This window comes from Ornithorhynchus anatinus, chromosome X5, assembly GCF_004115215.2.
Source record: "Ornithorhynchus anatinus isolate Pmale09 chromosome X5, mOrnAna1.pri.v4, whole genome shotgun sequence".
Lineage (NCBI taxonomy): Eukaryota > Metazoa > Chordata > Mammalia > Monotremata > Ornithorhynchidae > Ornithorhynchus > Ornithorhynchus anatinus.
The window spans coordinates 53106237-53123465 of NC_041753.1; the positions used below are offsets into that span (position 1 = coordinate 53106237).

At 41.6% G+C, this 17229-nt stretch overlaps 1 protein-coding gene across 5 annotated transcripts in view; it reads left to right on the forward strand.

Annotated features, from left to right (window-relative positions):
* GLIS3 (GLIS family zinc finger 3) overlaps positions 1 to 17229 on the forward strand; it is a 489852-nt gene that overhangs the window by 225248 nt on the left and 247375 nt on the right. The gene's annotated exons all lie outside the window — the stretch shown is intronic.

Below are 17229 nucleotides of genomic sequence, written 5' to 3' on the forward strand. Positions count from 1 at the left end.
GCTCTATTTACTGATGATTATGATATCTAGGAAAGAATCTACATCTTGACTTTTGGAAAGTTTTATGATCTCCATGGCTTATGGTAATAAAACTCTGTTGGCTTAGGCAGGATGCCTCTTTTGTTTAATTGAAGTGCTATTTCAATGTTTGTATCCAGAAAAAGCATTGGGGGATATTCATATTCAATCTCTCTTTCAGACTCTTTCTTTGCCTTCCACCATCACCTTCAATTCATTCATTTTTTTCCTTCCTTTTTCTTACGTATGCTCCACAGAGAATGTAAAATAAGACATTTTCCTTGCTGAAGGATTTTAGGGGCAAGCCGTAAAAGGGAAAACTGAAGTTTCATCAGCCTCTGAAATCTTTAATGAGTGCATCCAGTACATAAGCATCAGGGTGCATTTTAGCGAGTAACTTGGTTTGGTTTCCAGGTTTATTTTTGTATTACCTCACAGTCTTTGACCTTGCTTACTACTTCATCGGTTTTTGGGTAGCCATGGCCAGGCTCAGACATTTGGCTGCCCAGTCATTTCTTCCAGTTCTATACGATGTCGTTACGTTACGTTGTGTGGGCACAACATGCTGCCCCCGAGCCACACCAGCATGGCCTTGTGAAAGGAGCCTGGGCCTGGGAGTCAGAGGTCGTTGGTTCTAATCCCGGCTCCTCCACATGTCTACTGTGTGTCCTTTCACTTCTCTGGGCCTCAGTTACCTCATCTGTAAAATGGGGATTAAGACTGTGAGCCCCACCGGGGAGAGGAACAGTGTTTGGCTCATAGTACGTGCTTAACAAATGCCACAATTATTGTTGTTATTACCACTGACATAGCTATCCCTCAACCGAGTACCCCAGGCAAGTTGGCTCTGAGACCCCTAATTACATGCTGTTAGCAGGTGACTTCCAACCTGTCACTCTCTTTGTGAAGGAAAGGTAGCAGCATCACTGTCTCTGAGAGAAGCCATGCAGCCGCCATCTTTGCAGGGTCAGGCGGCCACCATCTTTGCAGGGTCAGGCGGCCGCCATCTTTGAGAAGAGTCGGGTGGTTGATAACCTACAGCATCCCAGATGTCCACTATCTTTTGAAGGCATCATGTAGTTGTCCATGGCCTGGCCTCTTGGGGCCATGACTTACCTCCCCAGCCATGGCATCCAACAGTGATGTGGTTTGAAGCTTCACAGTAGACACCTAAGATTTTTCTCTTTGTCCCGGTTCCCATCTTGTTTATGGTGTAAAAATCTGGAATAGGATTACCAGCCAGGCTTTCGGCAGAAGGCGATAGTGAATCTAGCTGGTTCCTGCCTCCTTTCATAGGCAGCCACATGACTTTGAGACTAAAGAGAAAAGAACCCCATATCACTGGAAGCTTTTAGAAAGAAAAGTCCTATAGAAATGCCAAGAACAGCAATAGGCAATATGAAAGAAAAGTAACTGAAAGCAATCATGTGGTTTTGGGTCTCAAATTACTTTCCGGGAATAAATGTATTGCTATAACAATTCTCAGTTCTAGTCAGTTACTTTCACAACTAACCTTTTATTTTTTTGTATCTTTCACAGTACGTTCTGGCAACAATAATCCGTTTTCCTTTGCATCTCGCCCAAATGTACACATAGTCTGATTTGTCAAAGCCAATTTATAAAAATGTGCTGGCATCATTTTAGAAATGTTGAACCAGATTTTCCCAGCATGTAACCTAATTCCTGGAGGTAAATTAGAGTCAATGGAGCTTCCAAGAGTACCTAATTTACTCTCTAGAGTAGTTTGTGACTGTGAAACCTGACTTGTTAGGAACTTTGTTGATGAGTACCAGGATTCAAACGCTGGAGCCATACAATTTGTTGGTAATGAGGAGGGTCTTTTCAGTGCTTATCATGGCCTGGTGGCTCTGGGGGCTTTAAATTCATAATATCATGGCAGGGCCTATGAGAATAAATAGAATTGTTCAGTATGGCATTAGATTGGAGAAGAAACACTTGAGGTATAGTTTTGTTCACTCGGAATTGCTCATGCTCATATTTTTTTGGAATCCGTTAATTGGATGCAGCCTGCAGTAGTCCTGGTTAGTAAAGCGACAGAATAACAGCAATGGTCTGTAGTGGTTTATATCATCCCGTGATAGGAGTTGTCAAGCTAGAGAACACTCATCTATCTTAAGCACATTTGGAAAAAGAACATTTGAAAGCAAAGGTGATTGTCAGATGGTGTTGGAAGGGATTGGGTGGGTGGCAGAAATGTGTGAGATGATACAATGTGAAGCCATTTCATATATGAAATAGTACACAATTTGACTCTTCAAGAATGCAGAAGATAAAGTAAGAATATTTAATAATTTACCGTATGAGAACAGTTAGTGATCACTTGTTTGAATGTGACATTGGAATTTGTGAAACGGTAAGGTGGTACACACCCTGAGTGACTAAAATGGCTTCCATTGCCTAGCAACTTAGTTTCACTTCATGCTAAATTAATTCATTGTCTGCTTATTCAATGTTATGACACTTAAAGCACTAGATCACACATTTTCTGAGGAAGCCACTTGAGCCTAATGGAATAAAAATTGGCAAGGTTGATCTTCCTGATTTCAGTTTAAAGAGGACAATGGTCTTTGATGTTGCAGAATCATTCCGTCTGCATTTTGAGCCACCTAATTTGGTCCTTTAGACATTTTGAAAAATATATTTTATTTAATAGGATATCTCTCCTATTGCCCCCCACCCTCCACCCCACCGCCCCCAAGTCTTTCCTGAAACTTTTAATCAAGTGTATTTACTTTGGTTCTACTTGATTTAGCTTCTTCCTTTTTAAGAATGGGCTCCTTCTGCTATTTGACCTTGCGTCTCTGACAACCAATTTCCATTTTTCATTTCAGTTATGTATTTAGTCGATGCCAAGAATGTCAAGGAAAGTGATTTTTTCCCCCCTATTCTGAAAGGCAGGAAGTGTCATCGAGTAGGATGAGCAAAAATGCTTCCCCAAACTGTGGCCTCCACAAAGTCAGGTCAAACCCACTGACTGCTACAAATGTATTTTCTGTGAGTTTGGGAAACAGTGGTCATTATTACTGCCTCAGTTTCCTCAGCTGTATAATATGACTTAAAGCCCTGCTCTCCCTCTTATTAAACCTGTGAGCTCCATGTTGGACAGAGACTGTGTCCAACCTGATGATCTTGTATCTACCCCAGCACTTAGTACGGTGTTTGGCAAATAGGAAGCCCTCAGCAAATGCCACAATTATTATTATTACTGCACCCTTTTCAGAAGAAAATCTGGGCCATTTTGCAAGCGAAATAAGGTACTCTTGTCTTTTTGGACTATTAATTCACATCACTGTTATTGCATATCAACAGAGCTTCCTGCCCAGACTTTCACTGGTGCTAGAAACTGTTCCTATGAAGGAAATTGTGTATTTTATCTTCAGAGAAATGGGTAACATTTACACAGTTGTAATTTCAGGACTAATGGGACTGCCATTTTTATTTTGGTCAGCTATAGCAAGAGAGAAAATGTTTGGCTTGAATGTTATGAATGTTCTGAAGTGTGGTTTAAAAATGGAAAATTATTTCTTCACTTTGGGGATGGATCATCCTTAGGAAAAATAGGGGGGACCCTAGTAGGTCAGCATATTAGGGAAGGCGAGCCTGGCTTTAAAGCCACATGGATTGCTGACTTTGTAAAAGGCATACTTGTGTTGTATACAGTCTGTTGAAAGAAATGCTGCAAAGACCTTAGTTCACAGCCAATTAATCTCCCAGGGTAATTTGTTTACTGGGTTCCGCTGCCAGACATATGGGTTGCTTTTTTAGGGGGTGAGGGTTACTTGATGAAACGATTTATTATGTTTCTGTCGCAAGGCATATTGATCTGGCTCATGGAAAATTTTTAGTGCTTTCTCTTTCGTGTGGTTGGTCTTTCTTCCACCCCTCCGTAGTAATTGTTGTGTCACTGAAGCAAATCTCATTAGGGATAGACCAAGGTCACTGAATGACATGTCTGTGTAATTACAGTCCTTTTCATACTGAACGTTATCCAGACCTGCAAATGAGAATTTGCATTTAAATAAGAGAAGGGTAGGAACTCTTGAAAGCTTCAACAGGAAAGTTGGTTTTGAGCAGGAAAATTTTGAGGGCCCTTTCCTCCTCTCCAAAGATGCTTTGCCAGTTCCATAGAGACCAGTTAAGTGTTCCACTGGAGAAAAAGGGGAAAGCATTGCATACTCGGGACAATGTCTGGGTTATTTTCCAGCCCGATCGATTTAGATTGGTGTTTTAAAGTTCCAGTTTCACAGAATAATGCTACTCTTGGCTTGTGTCCTGAGCACAATTAGATGCTTCCTGCGAGCAAAGGTAATCATGATAATCCTGCTTGAAAACAACTTGGAGAAACAATTACATTGAGTAAAAGGGTGATTCCAAGATTGACCATGCTATCTACTGAAGAAGCAGGAGGAGACTCACACCTGTCTGGTGTTAAACAAAGCCCCATGTGCCTGGCTGATGTTGTTCTAGAACAGTTCATTTTTGAGGATGTCAATATACATTGGTGAGAGAATCCCTGATTGCTTGTATCATTTTAAACGTTTTCTTAATTTACATGAGTTTTCATGTATGAGTTGAGTGATGGAGTCTCCCATTTAGAATGATGAATGAGCCTCAGGGACCAGGCACCAACACAGAGGAATTGAACCTAGCGATAATGTTCTGCTCTGCACCACTCACGTGCTCTGGTTCCTAGCCATTCATGATCCCACTGGAATATGGAGTGCAAGGAGCCAGTAGGCAGGCAGGAGAATGAGTTGTGTGAGATAACCCTAAGTAGAAAGAAGGGAAACATAAACATACTCCAATACTGCCCATACATCAATTCCCTCCCCCAAGATATGTTCATAGCCACCTGTAGGCTAATCTTCTTTGATTTCATAATCAAATGGTATTTCTTTAGCGCCCACTTGACCTTAGTGGTATCCTGGACCCTAAATTAATCAGCTTAAAAGACATGACCTCTGTCTCCTAGAAGCTTACAAGTAAAATAGATTGTATTCCTCAGACTGATCTAAAGAACTAAGAATTACTTGGAAATGGTACACAGAACATAAAGGGGACTCCAACTCAGGCCAGCCATGGGTGGGCGGGGGAAAGTGAACACTAACATTCCTATAGGTTTTGGGATAGGCTTTAGTCTTCAGGGAGCATCCAAGGACTGGTAATGCTTTCCTGTTAGGATTTTACCCAATGCAGTCAATGGCTCTTTGGTCTTGAAGGTCCCAAGCCCTGCTGGTCATATATCTTCTGCAGATCCCCAAGGAGAAAAAAGGAGTTAACATTTTCCCTTTCAGCTCGGCCACTGCTCTCAACCTGGGACACTCTCCATGTTCCACTGCCAAGTTTGCTTTCAGCAACTTCAAATTTGGCCAACCTAACTGTAGACAAGCAAGCCACTAGGGGCTTAATAAGACAAGAGCTAATGCTGTTTATTCATGAGGCTGATGGAACCGATGCAAAATTGAGTTTTGACAAAAGGGAAAACCTTTCAGGAACAGTGCATTGCTTTTAATAATAATGATAGTTTTGGTATTTGTTAAGCACTTACTATGTGCTGAGCACTGTTATAAGCGCTGGGGTAGATACAGAGTAATCAGGTTGTCCCACGTGAGGCTCACAGTTTTAATCACAGTTGAGAAGCAGCGTGGCTCAGTGGAAAGAGCACGGGCTTTGGAGTCAGAGGTCATGGGTTCGAATCCCAGCTCAGCCACTTGTCAGCTGTGTGACTTTGGGCAAGTCCCTTAACTTCTCGGTGCCTTAGTTCCCTCATCTGTAAAATGGGGATGAAAACTGTGAGCCCCACGTGGGACAACCTGATTCCCCTGTGTCTACCCCAGTGCTTAGAACAGTGCTCGGCACACAGTAAGCACTTAACAAATACCAACATTATTATTAATCCCCATTTTACAGATGAGGTAACTGAGGCACCGAGAAGTCAAGCAGCTTGCCCGAAGTCACACAGCTGCCAGGTGGCAGAGCCGGGATTAGAACCCATGACCTCTGACTCCTAAGCCCATGCTCTTTCCACTGGAGCCATGCTGCTTCACTTTTCCCCCAGTGAATGGTCAGTGGTTTTGTTTGAGCTTCCACAACTCTGCTCCTTCATTGAGAGGCCGGGTGTTTTGGTTTCTATGGCCAATTATGTTTGTAGCAGGAAATAGGTACAAATTTACATCACTTGTTTTTGCAATACCATCGGGGGCTTTATGACGATCCCTCCATGTCCTCAAAAACCCTGAAAAGCAGTATTATGTTCCCTTCTCCTGTTTAGCAAACTTGATCACCTCCTCTAGATAACATTCCTATGAGGTTTTTAGGATAAATGAGCTCATATATGAAAAGTGCTTTCAGCTGTCAGAGACAGGTGCTCCATGAGTATAAAAAGTATTATTTTCGATTTCTAATTTCTGAGAAGACCAGTGTTCACAATAAAAGGGCTTTTATATATTTTTTAAAAAAGAAAATGTATCCACACCTCAGTGTAGGACCTTCCTGTTTATTTTCACTTGTGGCTGAATTGGACTCGAAAGGAATTCTCTTGGAGATTAAAATTGCCTTTTGGGCACTCATGCTTCAGAGATGTAAATCCTGAAAAGTGGAACTTTTAGCCACCAAAATGTAATTGTGATGGCCGTGAATGTCCAGGCTACTAGGAGACTCAGCAATGAATAGACATGGAAAACTAACTCAAACCTAAAAGCTATTTGGGACTGGTCCATTAAGGAAAAATAAAGCCAACATTTACTTGAAAAAGAAATTGGACAGCCTCAGGTCTACTTTAACATGGATCTCTGCCTGTCAAAATTATGTCATCAGTAACTCCAACTGAACAGTTGCATAATCCATTTTTTGACTGAAGAACGAAGACTTGGTTTATGGAATGATGGTGGTTTGACTGGCAGTGCATTTTGATATATATTAGGAGGGTTATGGTATCTTTTTTAGCCAAGGGACTTTAGAGGAAACACTAAAAATATTGTGCATTAAACACTTTTAAAGCTAATCCAACTTTTTTCAATTTTTTTTAAAGCCACTGCAGATAATAGGGATACAGTGCCTGACCTGTTGATCTTGTATCTACCCCAGGGCACATTCTTTCAGTCACAGCTTAAAGCACAGGGACCATTTGATTCTACTCAAAGATATCTGTCAACTACATTGTTTAGTTAACCTGAAGTAAGATGGCTTTCCACATGCATATTTGGGGTACCAGTATCTTTAGGCCTGGAATTCTGTGATGTTGGTGTTCGCGTTTCCATTACTGCTACAAATGTGAATCTGGGCTAACAAGGAAACTTGTCACTCGAAGTATCTTCATGAGGAGAAATAGCTTTCATTCTGAGAGACAATGATATCACTTGGTGATGACCCTGTCAATTCCCTATAACCAGTGAACAAAGACTAACACCCTGAAATGACTATGATTTGGGGCTTAGCACGTATCAGGTAAAAAGAGCCCAGTCAAGTGAGTCCCTAAGGAAAATTAATTTTTTGAAACTCAGAAGACTTTGTGGGTTCTACTCAAATTTCTGATATTTCCAAGTCATTGCATTGATGTATCTAGTTTTTTGTTGTCACTGTTGCAGACCATATTTTGTGCACAAATGCAGACAGGATCATATTTTCTGTATCTTTATAATAATGTTCATAATGTTCATTTCTCTATGCTTGTAAAATAGTTGTTAGGCTAAAAGAGACTACCCTTCAACTTTATATCCACGTCATCATGACTGCTGATAATTTGTGATAATTTGGCTCTGAAAATTGTAGAGATTTTGGGTAGATTTAGATGTACAGATTAACATCCAAGTTCTAACATGGTGTTCTGGAAACATCAATGCTTTTCACAAGACGAAAGGAGAGTAGTTTCTTAGGTCACCAGAACCTTCAAGCTCGAGGCGCAACTTTATTGTACAACATGCTTCTGTTGTTTATAACTTTCTGCAATGTGTGATAACAAAGAACAGTGTATGGTAACAAAGAACACTCTGTTACCATGAGTTATTTTAACCACCTTCTCTTCGGCTGCTCAGTCTCTTTTTTCCCATATTCCTCGTCGCTCCATTTCTGCCTCCTTGTCTTAGTCACCCACTTCCACCTCCTCTCCAGCTGCTCATTCTCTCTCTTCTCTGTCCTTGGCTCTTCCCTTCTTCATAGTGCTGCTCCTGCCCTGTAGAGATCCTTCTTTTGGCTTTTGAGTTTGTATGATCTCTGAAATTTGGTGTTTTTGGTTTTCCCAGGTGTCATCAAGGGGTCCTTCACATTTTAAAGAACCCCAAAGAAGGGTGATTACCAAGGCCCTAAACAGAGTATAATAAATTCAATAATTGAGTGTTCATTTGTTGGTGAATGCAAAGTTCGTAGTATAACCTTGTCTTCTTGAAGGGGGATGAGTGGAGATTAGATAGGAGCTGTCTAGTTGTTTCCAAGCTGCAGAGAGCACTCTTTAATGTAATTTATATTGCCATTAACCTATGTAATCTTTAGTGAATTTTGCTAAGATTGACTCTGATGGACATTGCAGTGAAAAATCCTTTTCCTATTAGTTTCTGACTAGCAACCTGACTGCAAGAGGTTTGGCTTGATCATCTGGATAGAAATCTGACTGGAATTCGTAATGTAAATAAAAAAATCAGTGGTCTTTATTAAGTGTTTACTGTATGCAGAGCACTGTACTAAGCACTTAATAATAATAATAATGATAATTATGGTATTTGTTAAGCACTTACTATGTGCAGAGCACTGTTCTAAGCTCTAGGGTAGACACAGGGTAATTGGATTGTCCCACATGGGGCTCACATCTTTTAATCCCCATTTTTACAGATGAGGTAACTGAGGCACAGAAAAGTTAAGTGACTTGCCCAAGGTCACACAGCAGACAAGTTGGCGGATCCGGGATTAGAACCCACGACCTCTGGCTCCCAAGCCCGGGCTCTTACCACTAAGCCAGAAGTCCAATACAACAGAGGTGGTGGACATGCTCCCTACCCACAAGGAACTTAGAGTCTAGAGGGAGAGCCAGGCATTAATATAAATGAATAAATTACAGATATGTAACAATAAAATGTGGACAAGTCATCATCACTGATTGTATTTATTGAGTGCTTACTCTGTGCTAAACACTTGGGAGAGTACAACAGAGTTGGTAGACATGTTCCCTGCCCACAACAAGCATACAGATCTCAAAGTGAGAATTAATGCTTGGCTAGAGGCTTGGGTACTTTTTTTAGAAATCAGGAACAAGGCAAATCAGAACATGTTGACAGAAGTATAGGCCAGGTGTCATAAGGATATGTCAGACTGCGTATTTGGGGTCCAATATTGTAGGGAAACTATGAAATCCATTCAAATTGTCAGCTTCTCTTGAATTAGAAGTGAACTTCAGGAAAAGATTTCTTATAAAGCCTTATTCCATCAGTGGGTTCGAAGACATTTTCAATACATTCATTTCCATCATTGCGTGGATTTTCAGTATGTGTTTTGGCTAGAAAGCTGTTAGGGAATTTGGGAATGGTTTTCAGAGAACATGAGCCTGTTTGGGCTCAGTGTGCTGCACTATAGGAAGAAACTGTTTGTGTGCATGTGGGTGGCGTCAGAATGGGGGAGCACTGCAGCCTGAGTTTTTCTTAGTGCAAGGTTTTGCAAGAACACAATCCTTGCATTATAGGAGAACTGGATTAGCGTTCATTCCGTGTACCTTGCTTGTGCATTACCCGTCCCAGTGGTGTAAGGGAAAAAAGGGAGTTCGGTGGCGTCCTGGAAGCAGTAAGACCACTCACTGTTAGCTCCTTGTGGGCAGAGTGGCCTAGTGGATAAAGCACAGGACAGGGAGCCAGAGGACTTGGGTTCTGATTCTGGCTTCTAATCCTGGCTCCACCAACTTGTCCAATGTGTGACCTTGGGCAAGTCCTTGGGAAGAAGCGTGGCTCAGTGGAAAGAGCATGGGCTTGGGAGTCAGAAGTCATGGGTTCGAATCCTGGCTCTGCCACTTGTCAGCTGTGTGACTGTGGGCAAGTCACTTAACTTCTCTGGGCCTCAGTTCCCTCATCTGTAAAGTGGGGATGAAGACTGTGAGCCTCTCCTGGGACAACCTAATTACCCTGTATCTACCCCAGCGCTTAGAACAGTGCTCTGCACATAGTAAGCGCTTAACAAATACCAACATTATTATTCTCTGGGCCTCAGTTACCTCAACTGCAAAATTGGGTTTCAATCAATGCCTGTTTTCCCTCCTACTTAGACTGTAAGCCCCATGTAGGATGGGGACCGTATTCAGCCTGATTAACTTGTATCCAACCTAGTGCTTAGAACTGTGCTTGACATGTAGTAAGTGCTTAACAAATACCATTTTAAAAAAAGGGGAATGTGCCTACCAACTCTGCTGTATCGTACTCTCCCAAGCGCTTAGTACAGTGATCGGCACGAGGTAAATGCTCAATAAATGTGATTGATGGGTTGATTTAGTGACCGATTTCTGAAAATGTCTCCTGATTTACGGAAGGCCTTCAGGGCAAATACTTCCTGGTCCTTTGGGGCCAATCCACTGTGGTTTGTCATAGTTCATCCCTGAGATCTGGCACTTGCCTCTGTCTTCTGACACCAGGCGTGGAAGTAAAGTAAGCCACAATGAAATGAATGGAAAGTACATAATAAACCTCTCTTGTTCAAGTGTCAGAAGTGAGTGCTAATTTCTTAACACATTGTACCAGGGCGTCTCCTAGCACTGAGGTTTTCAAAATACCCAAATGAAGAACGGAAAACTACAAACCAGTATTTATGGCATGCAGGTTGGTGATGGATTATATTAATCAGATTTCAAAGTTGATCTTGACCTATTGCCTCTTGGGATACTGATCCAAGTTCTGGGAATCCTTCTATTGCAGTTGCTCATTATACTTCTCAGCACATAATTAGGGACTGTCAGGAGTTTTAGGATTTATGTAATAAATCAGAAGCATGCCTCAGGCTCAGAGGTGTTGGTTTAATACGCTTCAAGATGGGTTGTTTTTCTTTCCCCTCAAGACCTGTGCAGATTGGCATGATTGCCCACCAGGCAGAAAACTATACAGAAATGTTTCGGACCCAGACCTGTAGTTGATTTCAAAGGGGAGGGGGCTTCCTTCCTCAATTGAAAGTGTTACTGGCTTTATTTTTTTTTACCTGGGCATCTGAAAAGATGTGTGTATTTAAATATAACCATATGTGGTTCCTATGGTGGGAATTTAGCACATTTGCGCTGATAACCAATGCCACTTTTAAATTGCAGCTATTGTGATAGATACTTTTACTCTGGGATGCAATTATTGCTGTTGGTTTTGACAAGATGTCAACTGCAATATACACTGAGCACAGTCATATTCTAAGGTGGTATAGTGCATGAGAATCAAGGCAAGTGTAGCTGTGGCTCTAATTCTTCCTCTTTCCTTTGGAGGGATGTTTATTTATGTTTAGGCTATTAGCTGATTAAGCACTTGGAGTGGTATAAAGAAGCATGAATCATTTCATCTCATTGATTGTAATTAGTAGAGGTTTCCATGAATATTTTATTTCAGGTCTGGGTAGCATCAGCAGCCAAAATGTCATCGGTTCTTTTTGGTGAGTAGTGGTTTGGTGCTGATGGGATCTGGGATGACTTCAGCAAGGTCAGCACAGAGATCACTCTTGCGTTTGCATTAAAATAATGCCACAAAAAAAATGCAGCACATACTGAAAAATGGAATGTGAATACTGTTATCAAGCCCTTTTTTAAAACTCCACAATTTCTGGTGACCCAACATGAGAGCAAAAATCAGCCGAACACTGTAATGGTATTTCTTACGTTCTTATGGGTGATCAGAGGGAGAGTTAGGGATGTGGTGGAAAAAATTAGAGATGTATGACAAAGAAGGACAGAAGGGCTGCACAAGGTGCTTCCCCAGTCCTTTGGGGCCTTAAGCCATCTCAGATCCTGAGATAAAAAGCGTGCAAATTAGACAGCTCTTCCAGTTCAACTTGGTATTTAAGGACTTATTATGTGTCTAGCACTGTTCTAAGCACTGGGGTAGATACAAGTTAATCAGGTCAGACACAGTCCTTGTCCCACATGAGGCTCACAGTCTAAGTGGGAGGGAGGACAAGTATTGAATCACCATCTTGCATTTGAGGAAACTGAGGCACAGAGAAGTGAAGGGACTTGCCCAAAGTCACCCAGAATTAAAGGGAGTGGGGATGTGTTTGACCTTTTACCCTTCAGCGTCTGCCCTCACCTTTCAGTATGCTAACTCTTATAAAAGATCCTCATGGTTGAGTCTCTGTGGGGCAAACAATCAAACTTTGAAAAAAAAAATCCGCCAACCCTCCATCTCTTAATGTTGGAAGATTTCACAGCCTTGTTCTCAACAGTAGACACTGGGGATTTGGAGTTGTCAGTGTCCAGTGTGGTTTGTCTGCATTAAGCAAGCAATTCACTGGCATGGTGAATGGGCATATGCCTCCTTGTTTGTCAGTGACCTGACTGGCCAGAGAGACTGCGTAACTGATAGCTGCCGCCTGAGAAAGTTGGTTCTCTGTCCCTCTCTCCTTATCCTGCAGCCAATCCTCCTGGACATTGAGTCCTCTCAAGAGATTCCCTCCCAGAGCATTCAAGTGTGAGGACGCAGGAAAGCAGTGTGGCTAGTAGATAGAACATAGGCCTGGGAGTCAGAGGACCTGGGCTCTCATCGCTGCTCCATCCCTTGTGTGACCTTGGGCAAGTGCCTTCACTTCTCTGTGCCTCAGTTTCCTCAGCTGCAAAATAGGGATTCAATACTTGTCCTCCCTCCCACTTAGACTGTGAGCCCCATTAGGGACAGGGACTGTGTCTGATCTGATTAATTTGTATCTACCTTGGCGCTTAGAACTGTGCTTGACACTTAGTAGATGCTTAACAAAAACCATTTAGAAAACAAAAAGAGACAGGAGTGGGGCTACTTAGAAAAGCCCCAAATGTTATTTATAAGGCAAATGTGTTTAATCAGATCAACGGGAGAAAACTCTGGCACGGGACGGGTGGTACACAGTTCCACAATCTTCTTTTTTTCTACGTGGGGGAAATCCTTACAGATGTTTATTTAATTAGTTATGGTGTTGGTTGCCAGGATTAGTTTTGCCCCATTCAAATCAGGGGCAAAACAAAAAATTTCCAAGAGAAACAGATAGGTCGGTCTCACTTCAGTTTAGCCAGTGTCTTTGTGTACCTCCATCTCTGAGGCCCCTGTGCTTCCCGGTGAGTCTGTATTGCCTCTTTCTCAGCACAGTAGGAAGAGGAGGTGAATCCAAAAGCAACCAGAGGTAGGAATGTACAGAAATGGGCAAGCCCCTGACCTAGAATTGCTATAGGCCCTAAACAAATCCTGGTGCTAGACCAGACATAAACATGTAAATACATACACTCCGAAGTACATTGCACACACCCCCACAGACAGATGCGTGCACCCACACAGGAGGTTAAGGTGCTTGGAATTCTCCATATTGACAAAGTATTTACTAATTTTGGAATCCCGCTAAATGAAGGCCATTGACTGAAAAATAGAGGTTGAATGCTGATGTCAAGAAATCACCCTGATGAATGCAGCGTCTTTACAGAATTGCTTTACTTTTTCTTTGAGCAGCATAGAGGTTTGGCCCCAATTCAGTAATTCTGCAAAGAATCAAGGCTGAATTACCAGCAAGCGACCTGTAAAAAGTAAAAGAAGTAAAGCATAAAAAGAAGTTTGATAGTTTGAAGAGCTAAAAAGCATTTAAAACCACCAGTTTCTCTTCTCATGCAGGACTTGCAATGCCCTATTTGAGTTTTGAATGATCTACACATTTTTCCAGCAATATCAGTGAGCAACAATGCATATTCGAGCATTTGAGCCAGGGACTTTTGTGCCAAACTTCAGGCTAGAGCAGATTTTTATAGCCATGTCGTAAACCTCTAAAGGAAAGGGGATTATAATGAAAAATACTGACCTATCCATAACTTTTACAGCAAGAACAGTACCACAGTAATATTGTTTCTCCACTACTGAACCCTGGTATGCCTCAAATAATAATGATAATAATGTTGGTCTTTGTTAAGCACTTACTATGTGCCAAGCACTGTTCTAAGTGCTGGGGTAAATACAAGGTAATCAAGTCATCCCACGTGGGGCTCACAGTCTTCATCCCCATTTGACAGATGAGGTCACTGAGGCTCAGAGAAGTTAAGTGACTTGCCCAAGGTCACACAACTGACAAGTAACAGAGCTGGGATTTGAACCCACGACCCCTGACTCCCAAGCCCGTGCTCTTTCCACTGAGCCATGCTACTTCTCTAAGAGCTGGATTAACCCCCTGAGTTCACTGAGTAATCAAGGTGTTGAGCTGGTGCTGTGACAGCTCAGTGAGGTGAACACCACCTTCTTAAATGTCGTTTTCAGACTGGTGCCGTATGACTTTTCCTGATCCATGCTGGGAAGGCCAACAATTAATAATAATATTTATTAAATGCTTACCGTGTGTAGAGCACTATAATCAGTCATTTGAATACTGAGCGATTACTGTGTGCGGAGCACTCACTAAGTGCTTGGAAGAGTACAATATAACAGAGCTGGTAGACACGTTCCCTGGAGCTTACAAGGAGCTTACATTCTAGGAGGGGAGATAGACATTAATATATATGAATAAACTCTGGACGTGTACATGAGTGCTGCAGAAAAAGAAATTAACTTCCTTTATCATCTTTATCATCTTCATAAAGCAAAGCATATACATACTGAGCTCTAGCTAAGTGTGTGGAACTGATGGAAAAGACAGTCTCCAGTACCCTCAAGGAACCTTTGAGCTATAAGTTGCAACAAGACAAACAATGCATATTACACTCCTAATCCTGGAACCATTAGGGGTTCTCATCGATGCTCTTTAGTTTAGACAGACATAATAAGGTACAATTAATTTTGTAAACCCTGTACAGATTTTTTTTTTCTCTGGGGAAACAAGTTCAGGAAATCACCCATATGATTCTCTGTTCTGAATGCTCGGTAGAGGAATGAATATGTGCTATATCAGTGTCACTTAATTCCTTTGAGTGTATCTCATTCAGTAGCCTAGAATGATTGCTTTTCTTGCAAATTCAGTAGACAACTTGAAAAAAACTCAGTAGTTATTTCTCTGCCGTAAGCCACTGCTTTTAAACCACAGGACAGTTATATTTCAGTGTCTTCTTTGCTTCTGGAGTTCGTTTCAAACCACCCTACGGGATGAACTTAATTGTTTTTATTTTGGAGAGCTGCTAATTTCTGTTTTCCTGTACCTCCATCATGGGTAATTTTAATGTTGGCCCATTCTTTAGAGATTCTCAGAGCCTGTTGATTTTTTAATCCCCAAGGTTTTCAATATTCAATGCACCGTATAGTGCTTTGCACACAGTAGGTGCTCAATAAAAGCTGTTGGTGATGATGACAATGAACATGTTTACTGCACAGCCAGGTTTCTTTCTCTTCACAATCAGCCGTTCATGCTTTGAGCAAAATTCACTTCTGGGCCAAATTCCAATAATTAGTTCATGAAATGTATCTATCGCTATCATTAATGGCCTCACATAAATGAGTCACTTTTAAATCCCACTCTGCTTCCTCCACGTTGTGATTCACTTTCCAGAAAGAAAAAGATGATGGTTATACTCTTTTTCACTAGTTTCATGCGCTAATTTCATTTAGCTTACTTTGGGCTTAGCTTTGCAATTGCCAATTCTTCCTCTGCCTCCCTCCTGCTACTAGCTGGGGGTGTCTCTGAAGGTTCAGTTCTGAATTCCCCTTCTGTTTTCACTTTATCCTCACTCCCTTGGGGAACTCATCTGCTCATCCGACTGCCTCTTTGTGAATGACTCCCAAATTTACCTTGCTACTTCTGACCTGTCTTCCTCCTAGCAATCTCACATTTGCTCCTGCCTTCAGGTCACCTCTATAGCTGGTACCTCAAACTCAAAATGTCCCAAGCTGAGCTGGTCATTTTCCCTCCCAATTTCTCTTCTGCACCTAACTTTCCCAACAGAGATGACAACGCCACCACTCTCCTCTTCATCTCTGAAGCCTGCGGCCTTGGCATTTAAATGCTACTGACAATTCAGGTCAGGAATGGCCTTCAGGAGTAAGATAGGTCACAAGTGTAGGGAACACCAATTGTTTATCTTCTATATTTCAGTCCCCAAATAAGGGTTCAAACTGCTATGGAGGGCACGCAGTTCCAGCCACAGTACGGCTGATTTTCAAGATTGGCATGGGTATGTGGTGCTTCTCTGGAATTTGGCCTTGATTCATAATGTTAGGGGGTACTTTCCCCAGCCCCTACTTTGTCCCCCATCAGATTGCACCGAGAAATATGATTTCCTGTTGTGAGTGTAAAGCTGTGTTCTATTTTTGGGCTTGTGGCCTTTGGAGGTTAGGGATATAAGGGATCAACAGGCATAGAGGAACTGTAGAAAGAGTGATGGAAACTGGAGGTTTCTAATGATGTCTAAAAAGGACTGCAAGCATAGTTTAATAGCTACCTGCGATGTGCTATTTTATATAAAGGTATGAAGTCTTACAGAAAGAAGCTGTAAAATGCTCTGGTAATTGTTTCAAGGTTTCTGTAAAACCGGATTCCAACCTAGGGTCAATAGACGCTTTACTAAGTGGATATAGTTACAGTAGGTGCCAGCATTTTAAAAATCAAAACAATACCTGCTTGGAAAAGAATTGTGAATGTGCTTACGCTCCACAGCCATACAATATGTTTTTGTTTAGATTTGTTTCAACATTAGCTTGTATTTTCATTTTTAATTGGTGCCATTGATGGGATGTAAATGGATGAGTTTTGCTTAACTTTGATATTAGGTCCCATACATGTATGGACCCTTCTAGTCTCAACTCCACTTAATAGGAAAAGAGGAAATGCTACAGAAAGGAACAAGAGAAACAGCTCCTTCACTGGAAAATCAGTTCCCTCTCACATGCAGAAATATCTCTCAAGGACAGGAGATCATAAATAAGTTCACACTTGGTTAGACTTTCTATGAATGTTAGGAAGAAAAAATATCTTTATTTACAGTGGAGAGCTTTCATGTAAATGACCCAAATGTTGACCATTCGATGCCAACCATCTAATTATCCTGGCAGATTCGTGTAACTACAGCCGCCACACCATTTTTTCTTGTAATATAGAGGTGAC